Genomic DNA, 20,385 nt, shown 5'->3' on the forward strand with positions numbered 1-20,385 from the left:
CCTGACAGTTGTAAGGAATGGCTGGTCAGGTATTTCATAAATGTCCTTCAAGTGGGATTGTCTGATGTTTTTCTTCTCATTACGCTAAGGTTAGGAGTTAAGGGGAGAGAGACCACAGAGGTAGGTTACCATTTTCATCATACTTAACCACAGTTGATGTTAACCCTGATGACCTAGCTGGGGTTACATTTGTCAGGTTTCTCCACTATAAAGTTTCTCTTGCCTCCCTTTCCATAATGTGCCCTTTGTTGGCAAGTCACTCTTCACGGACCACCCTTAAAGAGTGGGACTTGTAATTCATGTCTTCGTTAGCAGATAGATACATACATTGTTTGAAATTCTCTTGGGAGCATTTCTCTTCTCCCATTAGTTATGATTCAATACTGTTTTGTTTACTTCATTGCTCTAAAACTGTTACAGTTTTGGCCATTAAGAACCCTTTTGGGCTCCTATATCTCTTTGACATTGTGCCATCACTGTGTTTTTGAGCACTTCCTTACCCCTGGCATTACAAGACGCTCCAGGCCCATCCTGTATGTTTCCTCTTTCAGGCCTAGAATAAACCATTTTTCTAAGGAGCTGGTGGTTCTTTTCATTGGAGAGTGGTATTAGAAATGGACCCTGAGTGCTAGATATGCTTATTACTACCTAGGAATCATAGTTTTTAGACCCTGTCAGCTGACAGAGCAAATTAATTATATGTATGTATACTAACCCACGTATATGCACATAGCTATAAATACTTCTCTCTCAAGCTATGTGTGAATTCATGTTGATATCTCCAACTCTAATGGCTTTCCACATGGATCATTTTACCCTTCTCCCTTTGTCTGTAATATCACTCTCCAACAGTGGGAAACCTGGCTCCCCTCATCTGCCATCTATTGACTTAATCATTCAGTTCCCATGTACATGGACATTGTTGCATACATCCATGGGCAACAACTTTATCAACCAGCATACAGTGCCTTTGTGCAGTTCCATTTGCTTTAGAAGAGTCCACTAATTTTCAGAGTTACTTATGTCCACATTTTTTCCCCTCTCCCCCATCAGTAAAATTGTTTCGTCCACTTGTAAAACAGATTCTTTTGTCATTAAATCCTGGGATGTCCCAACCACCTAAATGATGTTTTATAAAATTCTCATACATTTAGAGTCACTCTTCCTGCTTTAAAGGTCTGTTGGTTTTGATAAAAGTGTCACATATCCACATTGATAGCACCATACAGAATGGTTTTACTAAGCAAAAAATCCCCCTGTGATTCTCCTATTCAGCTCTCCCCCACCAACAACCCCAATCCTGCTATCTACTGATCTATTCATCATCTCTATAGTTCTTCTCTTTCCAAAATATCTATAAATGGAACCGACACAGTACATTGTTTTTTCACAGACTGCCTTCTTTCACTTACAACATGCATTTAAGCTTCCTCCACTTCTTTGCATGGTTTGATAGCTCATTCCTTTTTATCACTGAAAACTAGTATTTTTTTTTTGTATGGATGGATATACCACAGTTTATCACATGACCTATTGGAGAACATCTAAATTACTTCTAGTTTTGGACAATTATGAATAAAGATTCTATAAACATTTTCATGCAGATTTCTGTGTAACCATGTATTTAAATCCATTGGGTAAATACCTAGGAGCATGAATGCTATATTTCATAGTAATAGTACATTTAGCTTTGAAGAAACAGTCAAATTGTCTTCCGAAGTGATATGGAGTGATATGATATGGAGGCTATACATTTTTTAATTCCTATTGGCAATGGATGAGAGTTTTGTTGTTATGCATTTTCGTCAGCAATTTGTGCATTTATTTTTTTAGATTGTTGCCATTTATCATAAGAATGCGCTGGTATTGTTCTGTTGTTTTATTTTAAATTTCTCTAATGACAAATGATGTTTGACTTTTTTTAAAGACTTTATTTGAGAGAGAGAGAGCAAGCACATGTGATTTGCAGGGAAGGACAGAGGGAGAAGGAGAAACAGACTCCCCACTGAGCAGGAAGCCTGATGCAGAGCTTGATCTCAGGACCCTGGGATGATGACCTGAGCCAAAGGTGGAAGTTTAACCAATTTAGCCACTCAGGCACCCCCACATCTTTTTATATGCTCATTGACTCTCTGTATGTCATTTGTAGTCAGGTGTCTGCTCAGACTTTTGACCATTTTTTTTAATTGGCTATTTTCTTACTGTTTAATTTCAAGATGTTTTTAGTATATTTTAGATAGACACCCTTTATCAGATATATGTTTTGCAAATATTTTTCTCTGAGTCTGTGGCTTTTTTTTCATTCTATCAACATTGTCTTTTTCTATAAATTAGAAAATTCGGCTCTATGCAGAATTTTTTAATTTAATTTGATTTTTTAATTCTAATAAAAATTTAATAAAAATTCTAATAAAATCCAAAATTGTTAAAAAATCCAATTTTAGTAAAGTACAAAGTAAAGTTTTTCTTTTGTGAATTATACCTTTGGTATTATATTTGAAAACTTCTTATCAAACCCAAGGTCATGTATATTTTCTTCTGTGTTTTCTTTTAGAAGTTGTAGTTTTATGTTTTACATTTAGCCTTATTAAAGTTTTAACTTTCTTATGAATTAATGTTTTAGGCAATTGGGCTTGTAGAAAACATTAATTTATTTGACACAAGGCATACTTTTCTTTCTGTGCCCGTTTTATCCCCTCAAAAAAGAATGGAGTAGAGCAGAAAAGACATAATTAGTCCATATGATGACTGATGAGTTCAGAAAGAAACTATTTTCTTTATGGATTTACAAATGGTAGTACAATAACTTCTCATTACTTCTTGCATTTCTCATATACTAATTAAGCTTGATTTAAAACACAAGATAAAAAGTTACATACAAACCCCAAACTTTTCACCAATGCCAGGGATGACAGAAGAATGGCGAGAAATATCACTCCAGCCAATTCTAAGGTTAAAATTTGAATTGACTTTTTTTTTTTGGAAGAAGGAACATAAGAGGCAGAGACAGATCTCATTTAATGAAATCATTATGACTCTCAGCATCAACCTAACCTGCCTTCAGATTAGGACATTGCTCTCATAGCAACATCAGTTGTTTGTAGAGCATTTATTTTGCCTTTTCCTCCTTAGCAAAAAAAAACAAACAAACAAACAAAAAAGAAACCAAAAAGAAAAAAAAAAAAACAACACAACACACACACACACACACACACAACAATAAAACACATTTAAATCTATGACTTTTCTACTGAATACTACTTTGGCACATCCCATAAATTTTTTCATGTACCATTATTATTGTTAATTTCTCAATTTTCTGCAGCATTAATTTTCTCCTTACCTTAATAATGACCTTTCTAACATTTTTAATATAATGACTTTACTTTCTAATCAGTATATCTAATCTATACACCTTCAAAAATTTTTATTGCTGCATAATCCTTTATTTTTGGTAGTTTTTTTTTAGTATTGGAAATAAAGTTACATTCTATACTTCTGTGCTATAAAGTTTGATTTACATTTTTTGTCAGCCATCAAAAAGAGAAAGAGTTATTATTAAAGCTTCCCATTAGTACTGCACTTCTGTCCATTTTTTTCTAATTTATAGCAGATTTCAGTTTTCTATTTTGATATGTTATGTGATGCATAAAATTTCATGACAGTTTTATATTCATTGTGAAATATACTTTCTGACAGGATATCTTCATTTCATTTAATATTTCTGCTTTAGTTTCTATCATATTTGTTATTGGTATTGTGATTATTTTTTTATTGTACTTGCCTGATATATTTGCCTCCTTTTTCATCATTGAGTCTATTTTTATTTAGCAACTTTGTATCAGATGGGGCTTTAGAAAATGTCACATAGATGGATTTCTCTTTTATTCTCATACAATCTAAAGATAATATTTTTAAAAGAAGGACACTTTCACAATCACATTTGTAGGCTTAATAAACTAGTTAATTATATATTTCCAATTTATTTTGTAATGTCTCCCAGTCTCCCATGATGTTTCCTCCCCTCTTCTTCCTCGTCTCTCTCCTCTTCCTCCTCCTCTGTCCCTCTCTCCATCCTCTTCCTTCTTCTTCTTCTTCTTCTTCTTCTTTTTACTGACTTTTACTATATAACGATATTTTCTTTGTTTTCATCATCTCTGATATTTTGGAAGAGATCCATGCTGTTTTTTAAGCCACTAATAGTTACTTTAGTTTCAAAATCTCTTTGAGTCCAGGAATGACAAATGTGTGATGTCCTTCTCTTCCCTTCCAGGGAAGATAGTGTAAATGGATTAGAGCACTTTCCCCTGGAGCCTGGATAGGACCTCAACAAAGCCCTCAGGCAGTCATTAGCAATTAACAAGAGTTGGAACAGGAAGCTGAAATCTTCTTGCCATCCTTGCTTTCTCCAATTTAATGAAGCCAGTGGTTCCCAAACGTTGCTGCACATTGGAAGTAGTGGACGAGCTTTAAGCTGGACTCCAAACCAATTAGATGAAAATGCCAGAGGGTGGAAGTCAGGCATCACTGTTTCATAAAAATTCCTAGCTGATTCCAATGCACAGCAAAATTTGACAACTACTGAGTTTAGGCTTAATTTTATGTCCTACTCCTCTTTTCTTCCCGCTTCTGTTATTATCACTGGAATTAAAACTCTCTCCCTCTTTCTCTCTTCCTCCCTTTCTCTGTCCCTTCCCTTCTTCCTTCAAACCATTACATATTTTCTAACTTGAAAACACATTTGGAAATTGACACCCACTTTTATAACCACACTTTATAAGAACCAATTTGAGTATCTCTCAGTTCCAAATGGTTCAAGGTTTGCAATCAGTCATGTTATACTATTACCTTCACATTTTGAGAATTTTAAAGTTTGTTTTCTCTCTCAAGCAGTACAAATACACCTTTAAATTTTTTTCCCAAATAATTTTTATGAATGATACAAGTATTGCATATTTGAGAGTATTTTCACACACAAAATTTGGCTGGGTACAAAATTATTAGATGACATAGTTTCTCTTAAAAATTCTGTAGATATTGGGGTGCCTGGGTGGCTCAGTGGGTTAAGACGCTGCCGTCGGCTCAGGTCATGATCTCAGGGTCCTGAGATCGAATCCCCCATCGGGCTCTCTGCTCAGCAGGGAGCCTGCTTCCCTCTCTCTCTCTGCCTAACTCTCTGCCTACTTGTGATCTCTCTGTCAAATAAATAAATAAAATCTTAAAAAAAAAGTCTGTAGATATTAACCTATTGTCTTCTGATATTTTATCTCATTTTTAAAAAGATTTTATTTATTTATTTGCCAGAGAGAGCACAAGCACCAGGAGCAGCAGAGGGAGAAAGAAAAGCAGGCTCTCCGCTGGGCAAGGAGCCCCGTGTGGGACCCTTATCTCAGGACCCTGTGATCATGATCTGAGCTGAAGGCCCACACTTAAGCATCCTGTCTTTTTTTTTTTTTTTTTCCTTTGTAATTAACTTTTTTCTTTCTTACCTTTTTTGTTTGTTTGTTTTTGCCTAAGGCCTTGCAAAATTTCCTCTTTATTCCTTTAATCCCAAAGCTGGGCTAGAAGGTGCAATTCATTTGCTTGGATGCAGTTGGTGCTTTCAACCTGTGGATACAAATATATTTTCAGCTCAGAAAAGCCATTATCTCATAGCTTTGGTTATTTTTTTTTTCTCTTCTACTTAAACTGATTTCTCCTTTAAGAGCACTGATGCTCTGAGCTGGCTTTCCATTATGTGCCTTCCTAACTATGTTATATCTGTCGTTTTAATCCCTCTGATTTTGCTTCTGGAAGCCAGGGGAACTTTTCAAGTTCATCTTTCATGAAACGGATTTTAAGTTTCATAATATGATTGAGATTTCTACTACTCGTCATGTGAATTCTATTTTTACAATTCCATTTATCCAAGGATCTTTTACATTCTCTGTTTCTGTGTTTGATTTTTAGAGTATCCTGTTCTTGTTTTATGCATGCAACTTATTTTATCTTTTTTGGTGAGATGAGTAACATTTTAATTTTCAATGATCATTTTTTCCTGCACCATGTCTTTTTCTTTCAGTTTCCTTCTTTTCTCTTGTTTTCTTCTTTGCCTTTTAAACTAGGTACTTCGCAGCTGGGTGAGGGGGTATGGAAAACTTTGATTATTTGCTCATATTTAAGAGTGGGGGTTCTAATGGGCTGATGGGGAGCTCTCCAAGTGCCTTGGTGCTATTTGTCTTCTGTGAATCACTGAAAAGCTTTTACAATACCCGTTGTCAGGATTGGGAGGGGGATTTTGGTACCATAGCATGGTCCTATCCCCTAGAGTAGGCTCATCCATTTCTTTCCTGGAAAATAAAGACCTGCATTCTGGGAGCCAATGGAAGAAGGGACTAAACTCTAGTATTCAAGATGCAAACACGTACTTTTTGCTTTTGGTACAGAACCGGGGGGGAGGGTCTCTATTTGTGTCCCCCAGCCTAGCAATTCTTCATTTTACTCCATCATATAAAATGCAGGCTCCTGCTGGGCTGAAGAAATAGCACTGAGTGACAGCATGTCAGGAGAGAGCAGTAGATGTTGGTATCTCTTAACTCTCCCAAACCTCCTAATTTTTCTGTAATCTTTCCCCCTCTTCATCCTGTTTTCTAGAAATGCTGGTGCTGCTAATTCCTGACTCTCCTGAGGCAGTCTGTGGTTGGTTGGGTTGATTATCAGTTTATCCTACCTATAGTATAGAATTTGGCTTTCTCAAATCTGTTAAGTCAATTTCCACATGTCTGTTTTCCAGTGTCAAAATTTTACTTTTATTTTCTTTTCTATTTTTTCTACCTACATGGAGATATAGGTAAATATATGTCTCTATTGTATAATAGTTTTACAAGGGCTTTGGGAGAGAGCAAAATGGGATGTTAGTTCAAAGTTCCAACTTTACCTGGAAGTCTCATTACCTTTTTAGATCTTTTGGAATCCTTGTCAATTCTGAATTTTAATCTCATTGTTAATCCCAGCTTTCTGTCTCCTTAAACTCCTGAATTACAGTGGCCTGTTTTCTTGCATTGTTTTCAAGGATTCCCAGTGGTTTCCTGATATCTGGTATCTTCTGAATCTTACAGTAGATCATTTTCAGGGATAACCTCCTTCTTCGAGTCAAATGTTAGCATTTCTTTACACTTTGTATTTTTTTCCATGAGTCTCACTTAGGTTTTTAGTATTTTCACCCCTTCTATTAGAAGGGTAAATATATCCAGAGTTGGTGTTTATGAACAGACAGGGAGCTTCCCAGCATCCTACTGTTTGGATCCCATCGGCCACTATTGGGTCCCATGTCCAAGGGAATCTGAGACAGCCGGTTAATATCTAGGATTTTCAGCCCCGGTGTATGTGTCCATGTGATAATAGAAGGCGGTGTTTGAAGCAAGGAAGAAGGTGACAGGGAATGACAAGTCATAAGCAACAAACTTTCTTTGCTTCCAGCTAGTGATAATCATGATTGTATTTTCTGTAAGTAAGCTATGGATACTGACTAGCATACATGAAAGTCCTCTTTATGTGAGAAAGATGTGTGTAGTTTTCCATCCCTGGTAGAGCCCTTCTTTTCTGGAGCGAGATCAATATAGACATTGTCAATCATAGAGTAAACCAATTTTGCTTCTGCTTTTGTGCTGGCTTCCAGAAAGCTCCAAGATAATTTCTGTCCTACTGTTGGTAAGCATTATTTCTTGTGGTACATATTCTCTGAACTTACTTCACTCCCAGCTTCATTTGAACTTGCTCTACCCTTCGTTTTTCCCCAACCCCTTCTCACGTAATCCTATTTTATTTCATTTTAACCTACTGCATGTATTTTTGCAAGTACTCTCCTGTCTTAAATCCTTCTGGAATGAGGCCAAGTCTAAATAATAATTAATTACCTATTGATGTTTTTATAGCCTGATATTAAATTATACTTGAGAATTGGGACTATGTTATACTGATCTTTATATCTCCTCCTATGTTTCCTCATACACAGCAGCACCCAATTATTGTTTGTGGAATTGGATTGATGCAGCCCTAGGGCCGCCTGAGTCCATCAGTTCTCTAGATGTGGCCTGCCTTTTCTTTTCTAAGAGATCTTAGGATTACAGGTATCAACCGGTTGATGTATTCATGGACAGGTAACTGGAAACAAGGCATCCCCACCCATGTAGTTCAAAGTGTGAATTCCCGGACTATTTTGAGATTGTTCTATCAGACAAATGCTTAAAGGTATTGATCTGATTTGACTAAGTAACAGCTCAGCCAAGCCAGCACACAGATGCCAGAGTCACGCTGGGCCACAACAGCTGGAGACAGGCATAGGAAACTAGAAATTATTCAGTTGCTGCCCCTCCAAACTATGTTTGACATGCTATTTATCTTCTCCCACTGAAACTCTCTCTTTCCAAATAAATGGGGGTGGGTGATAGCTTCGGGGTTGTTTACCTTCTACTGAACAAACAAGTCTGAATTAGGAATTAGAAGCAGTGAGTCTAAAATGATGAACGCGCTTACCCTGGCATTACTTAGAAAATGGGAAAAATAAATTAGATTACTACTTGGAAAAACTCATTGGTTTGGAGAGCAGCAGGGACTTAATTGCAGGTCTAAAGCGGCGCAGGCTCAGTTCTCTTCAACGAAGCGAAGACCTTGCTTGGAGCAACAGGCAGAAAGGGGATCCCTCAGCGGGTTCTGTGATGTGTGGCAAGCCAGCAGAGACGCAAAGAGCAGGGCAGAACCCAAGATCTTCCCTCTAAACGACACGGTGATGCTCCATTTTCATGTGCCCGGGGTTATTACCTGGTATCTTATGCAACACATTTCACAGGCGAGGAGAGCCTCAGGGCACATCTTTTTGTCCCACAGGATGCGTAAGGAGTGGCAGGGTGAGAGAGCCTGAGAAGTGAGTGAACGGATTTTTATTTCTTCGGCAGAATAAACAGGATGTTTTACTCCGTCAACAGCTGTCCTTGATGTGGTATAGTCCTTTGGAATAACACACAACAACATAATGCAGTTTGCTGGAAATTCTAATTAAAATGAGGTACTTGTCTCCTGCTTCAGCCAAATGAAATTATGGAACAAGACTTGCAAGCAGCAAGGACTCATTTCAACAGTGCAACTACCCTGAAAAATAGGCGTCCCTAACCGATAAAGTCAGGTTTCAGAAGCATGGGACGTGAGGTGACTAGCGGTCCCAGCCAGAGGCAAGTGCGTGCGTGTGTGTGTGTGTGTGTGTGTGTGTGACTGTGCATATAGAATGGAAAGCTAAGGACTCTAAAATTCAAATAGCAGTAATAGAACACGTGTTAATATTGACATGCAATATAATACACTAGAAGCTTCCCACAAGGCCAGCCTCCAGTTATATGGCGCAGGTTGACCTTTTAGGTAAAACCACCCTATAATGAGGTCCATTTGTTACTTCAGAAATGACTGCTCTGGCTGAGGCCCAAGGTCTGCTGGTTGCATGTTGCCTCATCAATAAAATCCCAACATTTTAATAAGGAATGGCATTCCATGTCTCCAGAGACTTCTCTGTGGACCTAGGTATATTTATAAACTAGACTGTGTAAGAAGCTAAAAGAGAGGGTACAGGAATCCATCGTCACTCACACCAGAAAACATTTGTATGGATGTGGCACAAATATCTTGCAATTTAGTTTACTACAAGTAACATGAACGGATATTGCCTTGACCAGTACTTTCTAAATGCCCAACACTGCGTATTATCCACTGCTTCACTGAAGAATCCCCTGACACCAGTCATCCTTCCCACTGAAAAACGATTGAAGCATATTCAGAAAGGATAAGAAACCTGCTTAAGGTCCCCCAGGTAAAGAGTGGTGGACCCAGGATTAGAATTCAGGTAGCCTGTTCCAGACTCTGGGTTCTCAGATACAAATACCAATAAGCAACATTTTACTGGTGAAATGAAGGAAGTGTACAGAGGCAACAGGTCGAGGTCACCCATCTGGCAAATGGCAAGGCGGAGGGGGCTGGAGGCTGTTTTGGCTGTGATGCTCTTCTCCTCTTTCCACTGTGCCGTTCCGAGCGCCGAGCAAGGCTTCGAGATGCCTGTGCCAAGGGTTGGCTGTGACTGTACCATCTTGTTGGTTTTGAATTACACCTTTCTTCTTAAAGCCATAAAAAATGATTTTTTAAGTAAAAGGATGCATCCTTTTATATTTGTCCCCACTTTTCTTTTGTGGATGGCAGCTGGGCACCGAGAGGAAAAAGTAGGTGAGGGAAGACGAAGAGCGATGGGGACATTACTCGACGTGGAGATTTGGAAATCGTTCCTCATTTATAAGCCCCAAATGACTTCTGGGCAATAGATGAGGGATCCTGCCTTGTCTATGACTTAGGCTGATACGGCAGATATTTCCCTCTAAATCTCAGTGATCGGGTACATGGACAGGTTTACTATAAGAGCTGAATGTTAGGACTCCAATGAGGTCCATTAATTCAAAAATAACTATTCTCTTTGCAGCCCGACCCCCGCCTCCCGCCCCCCAATATGAAGATGCCAGCAATCACAGCGTCATACAAAGCCAAGAAGCCGGGGGAGAGGCAATCGTACTGATGAGCTTGGCCGCAGAGGTGGTGGGAGAGGATGCCAGGAAAGACAACTTTCTTAGTGAAGCAAGAGTGATCCGTTAGGTTGGACATCTACAGCAGTGTGTGTTCGGGGAATGCCAGTTAACCGTCATGTGCACTTGGGAACATGTAATTAACAAAGCACAACTCCTTGCATACACACGCACGTCATATAAAATATCCAGACGTAAACTAGTGGTCCTGTCTGTGCTGAGTTTACTTCTTGAGACGGAAAGGCAGATGGAGATCAAAGATTGAGGAAGCCAACAGCGGCCTTTTGTGGTTTTGATAAGAAGGAGTTACAAATATCGACAAAATTCAAAACCAATAAAATGCGACTTCTATGGTATAGATTCATCTGAATTTCTTTCTTAAGATTTTTTTTTTTTATTTTTTATCTGAGAGAGAGAGAGAGTGAGCAGGAGGAAAGGGGAGGGAAAATCTGAGGAAGCCGGCTCTGGGGTGAGCTCAGGGCTTCATCCGACCATCGTGAAATCATGGCCTGAGCTGAAACCAAGAAACAGGCATTTCATCGACCAAGCCACTCAAGCGCCCCAGAATTTTTTCCTTTTTCTTCTTCTTTGTTTTTAATCTCAGGACATCTCTTCTATTTCTGGGAACTGTTGGTTACTGTACTTCTCCTCTCAAGGTATGCAATTCAGCTTATATATGAACTCATTAATAACCATGGCTCAGGGATGCCTGGGTGGCTCAGTTGGTTGAGCGGCTGCCTTCGGCTCAGGTCATGATCCCAGCGTCCTGGGATCGAGTCCCACATCGGGCTCCTTGCTCTGTAGGGAGCCTGCTTCTCCCTCTGACTCTGCTTGCCTCTCTGCCTGTGCTTGCTCTTGCTCTCTCTCTCTCTCTCTCTCTAACAAATAAATAAATAAATAAATCTTAAAAAACAAAAAAACAAAAACAACAACAAAAAAAAAACAACCATGGCTCACAGTACACCTACTAGGTGCTAAGTGCTTTTTACATGTTATAACACTTGTCTTCCTAATAGCGCTCAAGAATCCATAATATCAGCTTCATTTCCTGAGCAAGGAGACTGAAGCTTAGCGAGTTTAAGTAACGTGCCAGAAGGGACTGAGATGAAAACTCAGCTCTGTTTATTTCCAAAGTGTTGAGCCTACTGTCTCTAGGAGAATATATCTGGAGAGTAGTACCCTGACCACGAAACTACAAAAACCCTGATATAATTGGGGAGCCTTTGGGGAAAGCAAGTGGCTACAGTCATTAAAATTGTAAAACTATTTGTACTCTACAAACACATTCTAAGAATATACTTGCACATGGGTTCCAGAATGTTCAGGGTTTGAAATTGGAAAAATAAAGTAAAATCATAAATAATGGTCAGTAGGAAACAGGTAAATAAGTGATGATTCATCTGTAATAAGATAATTCATCTTTAATATATTAATTCATCTTTAATATAGGGCAGCTGTTAAAGGGAAAGGATCCGTGCTATACGTACTGATGTAGGAAAATCTTCAGATTATATTAGTTAATCAAGTTATAAAACAGGTTGTATGGAATAATCCTATTGCTTAAAAAATTATTTATTTATGTACTTGAGAGAGAGACAGAGAGAGAGTATGAGTGGGGGAGGGGCAGAGGATAGGGAAAGAATCTCAAGCAGACTCCCCACTGAGCATAAAGTCCAATGTGGGGCTGGATGTGGGGCTCGAACCCATGAGATCATCACCTGAGCCAAAACCAAGAGTTGGATGTTTAACTGACTGAGCTCCCAGGTGTCCTGGAATGGTCCTATTTTCTTAAAACTACGTACATACATGCATGGGTCTTATAAAATCATAGGAAAAAACCTGGAAGGAAGCCTCTGTTTTCCTGGAAAGGAGGTGAGAGTCTAGAAAGAATGGAGGGGACACAAAGGGAAACTTTCAAATTTTTCTTTATAAATGCACATAAATGTTTGCCTCTTATAGGAGCAATGACTCAATATTTAGTTACATAATTAAAAAAAGAAATGGATATTTTAGGAACTAAAGTCATCTGGTAGAAGTGTGTTTGTATTTTCCTAAACTTTTAAGATCTGTTAGGGTACAAGATGTTTTCTCTTTTAGGATTTTGTCTGTTACATCCTTTCCACCCCTCCTCCCCAGTCTTCAGCCAATTTCTGTAATTTAAGCATGTTTCAACAATAGATAATGAAAAATTGTTTCAGTTAAGAGTCTGGGTGTCGTTCTGTGATATGTTATAATATAGGATCAACAAACACTGACAGAAATCAGCAAGCTTTGGTCCCCTGTTCAATAATTCCACAAACTGAATGCACCGTTCTGGAACATTATATTGAAGTCTCTAGCAGTCCCCAGCCTAGGCAAGAGCAAGGAGCGATACACTGACCTATGTTTTGAGATGTCAGTGGACAAGTGCTGGAAATTCACTAGAGATCCTGAAGGTATCCATCTGATCTCCTCTGAGAGTCCCCAGTAGAGGCGAAGTAGAGAGTAGGATGGCTTTCCTGCCCTGGGCATTTGCAGAATCCATACCCATGGGCCTCTAATCCTTTGGGAAAGATTTACCTAACAGTTTTGCCTTCAAGCCAGGGCAAAAGTACCATGTGGGCAGGTCCCAGCACCACAGTCAGCATGGAGGGCTGGTGTCAGAGGTACACTCTACCTTAGATTGGAAGATCGTGGGACTCAAAGAAGTTCCTACCATTGCATTTACCAAAAAGAGGAAAATGTGACATTTTCTATCAATCTAAACAGCTGATCCCAGATCTGTCTACAGTGTTGCCCAAGTGACAATCCAAATTGACTAAAACATAGTTGAAATTATGAGGCAGCCTGGGCCACGGTCTCATTATTTTGATAGCACAAACGTGGCCTTTAATAATATGCTGTGTCATAGTCACGTTTGTCTCAGGAACATCAGAAGATGATGGCTATTCGTTTGCATTTTTAAAAATATGTCTGGCTATCTGACAAGGTTTATATTCAAATTAATAATAACAAGAATTCAGGTTAGTGCTTTGTCCTGCAATTGTCCAGGGCAATAATAAAACCTAGGATGACTTTCCCCCCTCTGTGAGCTCCTAAAGCTATGGTAAAAAAGATCTACAGTAATAGTTCCTTTTGCTTTTGAAATGTGAAATCTTTAAACAAACAAATAGAATGTGGTATCTCAGATACACTTGCACAACACATAGGAGACGGCTAAAGCTCTTTCCTCAGGGATAAAGACTTGTATATGAAATTATGTCACTCTTCCACATTCTAACACATCATGCTTATGACCCCTAAATTTGGCTTTTGTTTGGTTTGCTAATAGTATTTCCTCCTAATCTGCAATTATCAATTTGCCCGTCCTGTTTTACTTTATCCCATTATCCGTGTAAGTATCATCTATTTAAGGTTATTATCTCCTGTAGAGCCACCCTGGGCAATGGTTTTACACTGTACGCCAGAGGAGGAACGCTTGAATAGCCCGGGGAGGTGGGGAGAGCAAGTGGTGGTGGCGGGGGCGGGGGGGGGGGGGCGCAGGTGAGGGCAGGTGGTAAAACCATGCAGGGACCAGGCAGCATCATAAACCCGCGTGCAAGACAGGACATCCTTGATACTGCCCTGAACGCTGTCGCCGCCTTCTGCCAACGAGGCCAGGGCCCTGTCTCTCTTCTCTGTTTTGTGCAGTGCTCAACGGCGTGCCATGCACCGGCGGTTGGGTAAAAATATATAGGATGATGGTAAAAACAGATTAATATAAAGTGCTGAGAAGCCAGGCCTATTAACTCACCTTGAGGTCCTGCCCTGATGGAGAAGCCAGGCAGAACAAATGGGCCTGTAATGCTCCGAGCCAAAAGCCCCCAGTGGGAAGACTCTGGGAGCAGCGTGAGCGGAGGAATTAGCGACCCACTCGGTTTAATGTTCATCGGGATTGAACGCTGCTAATTTACAGCACTTCGGCATTTCGGGGCCCCTTAGCGTCTTTCCAATTATGCTACTGGGGAGGTGACCGGCCCATCCAAGGTCCCCATGGTGACTGTGGAAGCAGAACTTAGCAAGAGAGTCCTGGGGTTCCCGGACGCCCGTCCTAATGAAGCCGCATTATTCCCAGGCTCTTAGCCCCCGACCCCGTCCCGGCTCTCAGGGTTCCCTCCGCCCGGGTCTCCCGCGTGTGCGTCCTGGACCGGAGAAGCAGGGCCATCCCACAGCCGGCTCCGGGAGCAGAGTGTGGCTCGCCTTATATCTGTAGTTAAAAAGCAATAAATCTGAGGTCAGGTAATGAATTCCATTTTGAGTAATCTCATTATGGACATCTATTCGAAGCATCTATACAGTGCAAGCAGAATGACTGGAAAACCCGGTATAATGGGCTGGCTTTTTTCCCTGTGCCAAATTAACAGTGAAGGCCTCTAAAAGGATGCTTCATTTAGGCTCTCTTATTATCAGAAATATTATACAAGCTGGAACTGGGGCCCGAGTGGAACGGTACTGCTGAGATAACTCCCACTGTCGGATCAATGGCTGGCTGGGCTCCAGCAGGAGAGCAGCTCTGAGCGAGGCCGCCCGCTGCCCGGCGCACGGCTCTCCGCCAGAGCCGAGAAGAGGGAAGGATGAACGGGGGAACGAAGTCCAGGGAGATGTAAGTGGCAAGCACATTTCCTATGACTGTCTTGCAGGATCTGTTTCACTTAATTAATCGTAAATACGATGATCGACTTTTTCTTCCGAAAGCCCTGTAGCCTTCAGCTGTTCCCCATTACTATCTTAAAAGAGTTCAGCTTGGTCATCCTGAAATTTTTTTTTTTTTTAAAGATTTTTATTTATTTACTTGATAGACAGAGAGAGATCACAAGTAGGCAGAGAGGCAGGCAGAGAGAGAGAGAGGGAAGCAAGCTCCCCGCTGAGCAGAGAGCCCGATGTGGGGCTCAATCCCAGGACCCTGAGATCATGACCTGAGCCGAAGGCAGAGGCTTAAACCACTAAGCCACCCAGGCACCCCGGTCATCCTGAAATTTAAAGCGATCCCCAAACTTTACATACCCATCACCTGAGGATCTTATTAAAGAGCAGTTCTGATTCATAGATGGGCCTTGGCTTGAGGACGAAATGGGACATCCGTCATTAGGTTCCAGATGATACCCGTGTGGCTCGTCTATGCACCACACTTGGAATAGCAATGTTCTAGAGCATGGGTTCTCAGACTTTGACTTACATTGGAATCACCAGAAGGGTTTGTTACACTAGAGATTCTGAGCTCCTCCCCCAGAGTTTCTGATGCAGTGTGTCTCCGGGAGGACTTGAGATTTTGCATTTCTCAGAAGTTTCCAGGTGATACTGATGCTGCTGGTCCCGGGGCCTCGCTTTGAGAATCACTGCTGGAGGGTAGGGGCTCTCAAACCTTACTGCATGCACACACCATCTAATTTAAAATATGAAGGTTTTAAAACATCCTGATTCCCAGCTTTACCCCCCCCAGATCAGTGAAATTAGAATCTCTGAGAATAGGATCCCAGCTTGAAAATCTTTTTCGGCTCCTTAAATGATTTTTTTTTTTTAAGATTTATTTATTTGACACAGAGAGAGTACAGTAGGCAGAGCGGAAGGCAGAGGAAGAGGGAGAAGCAGGCTCTTCACTGAGCAGGGCGCCCCACATGGGGATCGATCCCAGGATCCTGGGATCGTGACCTGAGTTGAAGGCAGCCGCTTTAACCTTTAATGGACTGAGCCACCCAGGTGCTCCTCAAGTGATTCTTAAAAGAATTGAGACTCACTGCCTTAAAACATGGTTTCCAGCATAACTTTCCTCACACCGTCCAGAAGGAAAACAGGACGATGTGCTCATCCCCGAATTAGCTTTTTGTACTATTATATTTCAGAATTTAGGCTTACATCGGTTTTTCTTCCTGAAATAACCTCCTATATCCACTGTCAAAACTCCATCTGTCTTTCATGGTTTATCTTGAACACCATGAAGGCACGAAGCCTTCCTCTAGGCCCATGGCCAGCTGAGATCTTAATATGCTGCCTCCTAATTCCAGTCACAGATGAGCTTCTCACCCACCTCGCCTCATCCCTCCTTTCCGTTGCCACAGCCCTGCTGGGAGGCTCCCCTGTGAAGCCTGAGCCCGATCTAGGGCTCTCCCTGTGGCCACCTGCCTTTCCCCACCAGCCCGCAGGGACACTGTGGGTAGAAGCCACTTGGCCGCTCATCCCTCCCACAGCTTGCAATGCCCTGTCCTGCTCGAAAGTCCCTCACTGAGTGTCCGTTGAGCTGTTCTGCTTCTGTACCTCTGTGGCCTTGACATACACATCCTCTCAGGATATTCTTACTTGCCTGTAGATAGACTCTTCCTGAGAGCAGGGATGGCTGGCGTCATGCATATCTTTATCCAGACCCCACCCCCACCCCCCAAGCACACACTCTCCTCGAAGTTCCTGCCACTCAAAATGGACCAGCAGCGCTGGAAAACGGTGCTGGAATTGCAGACTCTCAAGCCCCACTCAGAACTGCTGAGTTAGAATCTGCATTTTTTAAAAAAGATTTTATTTATTTATTTGACAGAGAGAGATCACAAGTAGGCAGAGAGGCAGGCAGAGAGAGAGGGGGAAGCAGGCTCCCCACTGAGCAGAGAGCCTGATGGGGGACTCGATCCCAGAACCCTGCGATCATGACCTGAGTCCAAGGCAGAGGCTTTAACCCACTGAGCCACCCAGGCGCCCCTAGAATCTGCATTTTAACAAGATCCTCAGGTAATATGCCTACCCCTTAAAGTCTGAGAGGTACGTCTTTGGATGGTAAAATAGTAAAATAATGAAAAGAATGGCTTTTGGACTCCACTTTTAGACTGGGGATACTGAGTGAGTTCCAGAAACTCTCTGCACCCTTGCTTTTCCATCTGTAAGGTGAGAATGTCTTCATCTCACAGAGATGTGGGAGCATTAAATAAGGCAATGTAAATAATTAAAGAATGCCTCCTAAGTCACCACTCCGTGTGTTACAAGCCCTTAATAATAGTCTGAACTATTACTACTCAATTAAAACTGGTTAACTTTAATTGAATTTCAACGACCACCCAGACTGGGTAAGAAAGAAAACGAAGCACTATTCTGCACGGATTCCAGAAACAGGAAATGTAAAAGGCAATAAATAAAAATATTAAAAACCCTTTAGCGGACGTTAAGGAGCATGTCACATCATTCCCGCGTTAAACCTCAGGCAACTCGGTGGTTGGAGCCTTTAAAATTGCCATCCCCCCGATTTCTGCTGCGTCACCAGGTTTTTCTCTGCTGCTCAATTCTTTCAGGCCACCTTTATCCTGCTCTACCTAAAGAACAACTTCATAAGTGAATTTTGTTTCTCAGCCTCCTAAATCTGCCGCTGTCAGGATGACCTCAGCGGCCAAAAACTGAGCGCCTGGCTTGGCTGAAACATGTGCGCACACTGCCCCCTAGGGGATCTATTCTGTCATGACCCTCAAAACCGAGTGGGGGGGAGGAAAAAACCCAGATCTGCTGGGGCGTGTGTGGGGTTAGCTGGGACAGTGTGTCCAGCTTTGAGATGATTGCCGGGCCACTCTGAATGTTCAGTAATAAACAGTGCTCTGCGCCGGCTGGGGCCTCCAGGGGTTTCGCGAAGCCGAATTGATGTGCCTGAGCTGGGTTTGAGTCCCTCAGAGGTTTGGAATAAAGGCCTTGACCGCAGTGACAGTCTAGAAAGACAACCCACATCGAAATGAGACCTTAACTCTACTGTATTTAGGGACAAGGAAATGAGACATCTATGCCCCACATAAGATACCTGCATTTTAAGCTGTTAGGAGAACAACAGGGCAAAATTAGCAGATAAATATTGAGAGGCTACTGGGCGCCCGCCCGTGTTCCAGGCACTCCTGGTCCCCACTGATCAGGACAGGCGAAGATTCCTGCTCTCATAGAGCTGAGATTCTCATTAAGACCAGTGAGCATGGCTCTGTCTCCCTGCTGTGTCCTTCAGCTCCGGTCAGCTTCCCTTGGTTCCCGGTTCCGGGGAGGCAGGGGCTTGCCTTGGAATGAAAGACAAAGGCCATGTGCCCTGCCTCCGACCCTCCAGAGGCATCTCACAGACATCCCTGTCTCTCTGCGATGATCGAACAGGGATTTTTTTTTTCTTTCCTTTCTTCTTCCTTCCTTTCTCTCTCTCTCACCCTTTCTTTCTGTCTCTCTCTCTCTCTTCTTGCTCCTTGCAGGATTTTGTTGTTTGTTTTGAGAAATAAATAAATATATAATATACATTTTATTTTATATAAATATTTATATATAATATATATAATATAATATATAATATCACTATAATATATAATTAAATACAATATATAAGTATATAAAAATATATACATATATGAAATGTAAATAATATAATTATATAAATAATATTATATAAATATATTTATTTATATATATACTTATGTTTGGGGGCAGGTCCTACAACACATCCTGGTGTCTGATCCGTGTCTGGGCCCTATAGTGAGAGACAGAGAGGGTCTGTGAGGCTCCTTAGAACAAGGAAGCTTTTACCGTGAGGCACTCCGGAGACCCAAACTGGCTTCTCATTACAGGAGACCCCCGAAGGTCAACGGTGGCTTCAATTCAAAGGTCCCATTTGAACCCACAAATTTAGTGAGTACTTTTTCCTCTTAAATGGTTATCACTATTCTCATTCTGTGCTCACCTCCTGGGCTCCAAAACTGCCTCCCCTTCGTTCTTAATTCCTTCCCTCCTGCCATTCTGAAGACCCACCTGCCAGGGCGCTTTGCTGCTGATGTGTACGGAGTCCCTTTGCCTGCAAGATGGCAGTGACCACCGAACCCTCCCCCGAGGCCGTCACTGAGAGAGCGTGCGAGCAGACAGTGGGGTCCTCTGAAGGGACATCCCGCAGCCCAGCCCGGCCTCAGGCCTTTCACGTCCCGCGGGTGCTCCTGCCCGGCTCCCTCTTTTTCCCTCCCCTCCGGCTTGCGGGTGCTGGGACTGAGAACTCGGTGAAAGAATGTCTTCTTTCTCAGGGGTCAGTCCCTGGATTGACACTCCTTTCCCACCAGCCGGCCACCCTGGATCCGTCCACCGCACACTGTGTCCTGCCGGGGGTCGGGCTCTGCCAGTCCTGTTCTCCGGGCCACCTGCTGGCGTCGGAGCGCGCCCGTGCCTGGGTACGCACTCATGAAGAGAGCGGGTAGGGTAGGAGCATGGCCAGAGCACTGACGGCGTGCCGGAGCACTGTTTATTTCTTACTTTAATCCCTCTTCAGAACCAGCCCCCGTTTTGCAGCGAGCAACCTGAGGCTTGCAGAGCCCAAGTTAATTTGTTCTCCATCACACAATACTTAGTGAAAACAGAAGTTAAACCCAGGAGTCTGAGTTGAAAGCCTTTATCCACCACTCTGTGCTACTGCCCAGGAAGTGAGATACCTTATTATTATTATTATTGTATACATATTATTATATTATAGTATATATTTATATATTTTACATATTATTATAATATATTATTATCATTATCATTATTATTATTATTTCTCATATCTCCCATCCTTCCCTCTTGGACTAGGGTTTAGACATTTCTTCCCAACTCCGCCTCTGGAGCAGTACAGCTCACCAGGAGGCTCCCCCTGCACCCCCAGGCAAATGATGACATTAGCAGTGGTTTCTTAGTGTGGGGCAGACTATGCAGCGAGCGGAGCGCCCCAGAAACCAGCCGCTGGAGCAGCATCTCTACCACACACGTTAAGTGCCTGTCACTGGCTTCCTAACAAATGGCTTCATTGAGACACTCTCTCCTC

At 41.9% G+C, this 20,385-nt stretch overlaps 1 long non-coding RNA gene across 1 annotated transcript; it reads right to left on the reverse strand.

The window, feature by feature from the left end:
• Window positions 1-5: 5 nt before the first annotated feature.
• Window positions 6-14,584, reverse strand: LOC131828208 (uncharacterized). Its single transcript, XR_009352287.1, has 3 exons — window positions 14,365-14,584; window positions 5,490-5,607; window positions 6-84 (listed from the first exon to the last, which is right to left on the reverse strand). It is a non-coding gene; the product is annotated as an uncharacterized LOC131828208 (long non-coding RNA).
• Window positions 14,585-20,385: the final 5,801 nt, after the last annotated feature.

Source organism: Mustela lutreola, chromosome 3 (genome assembly GCF_030435805.1).
Source record: "Mustela lutreola isolate mMusLut2 chromosome 3, mMusLut2.pri, whole genome shotgun sequence".
NCBI lineage: Eukaryota > Metazoa > Chordata > Mammalia > Carnivora > Mustelidae > Mustela > Mustela lutreola.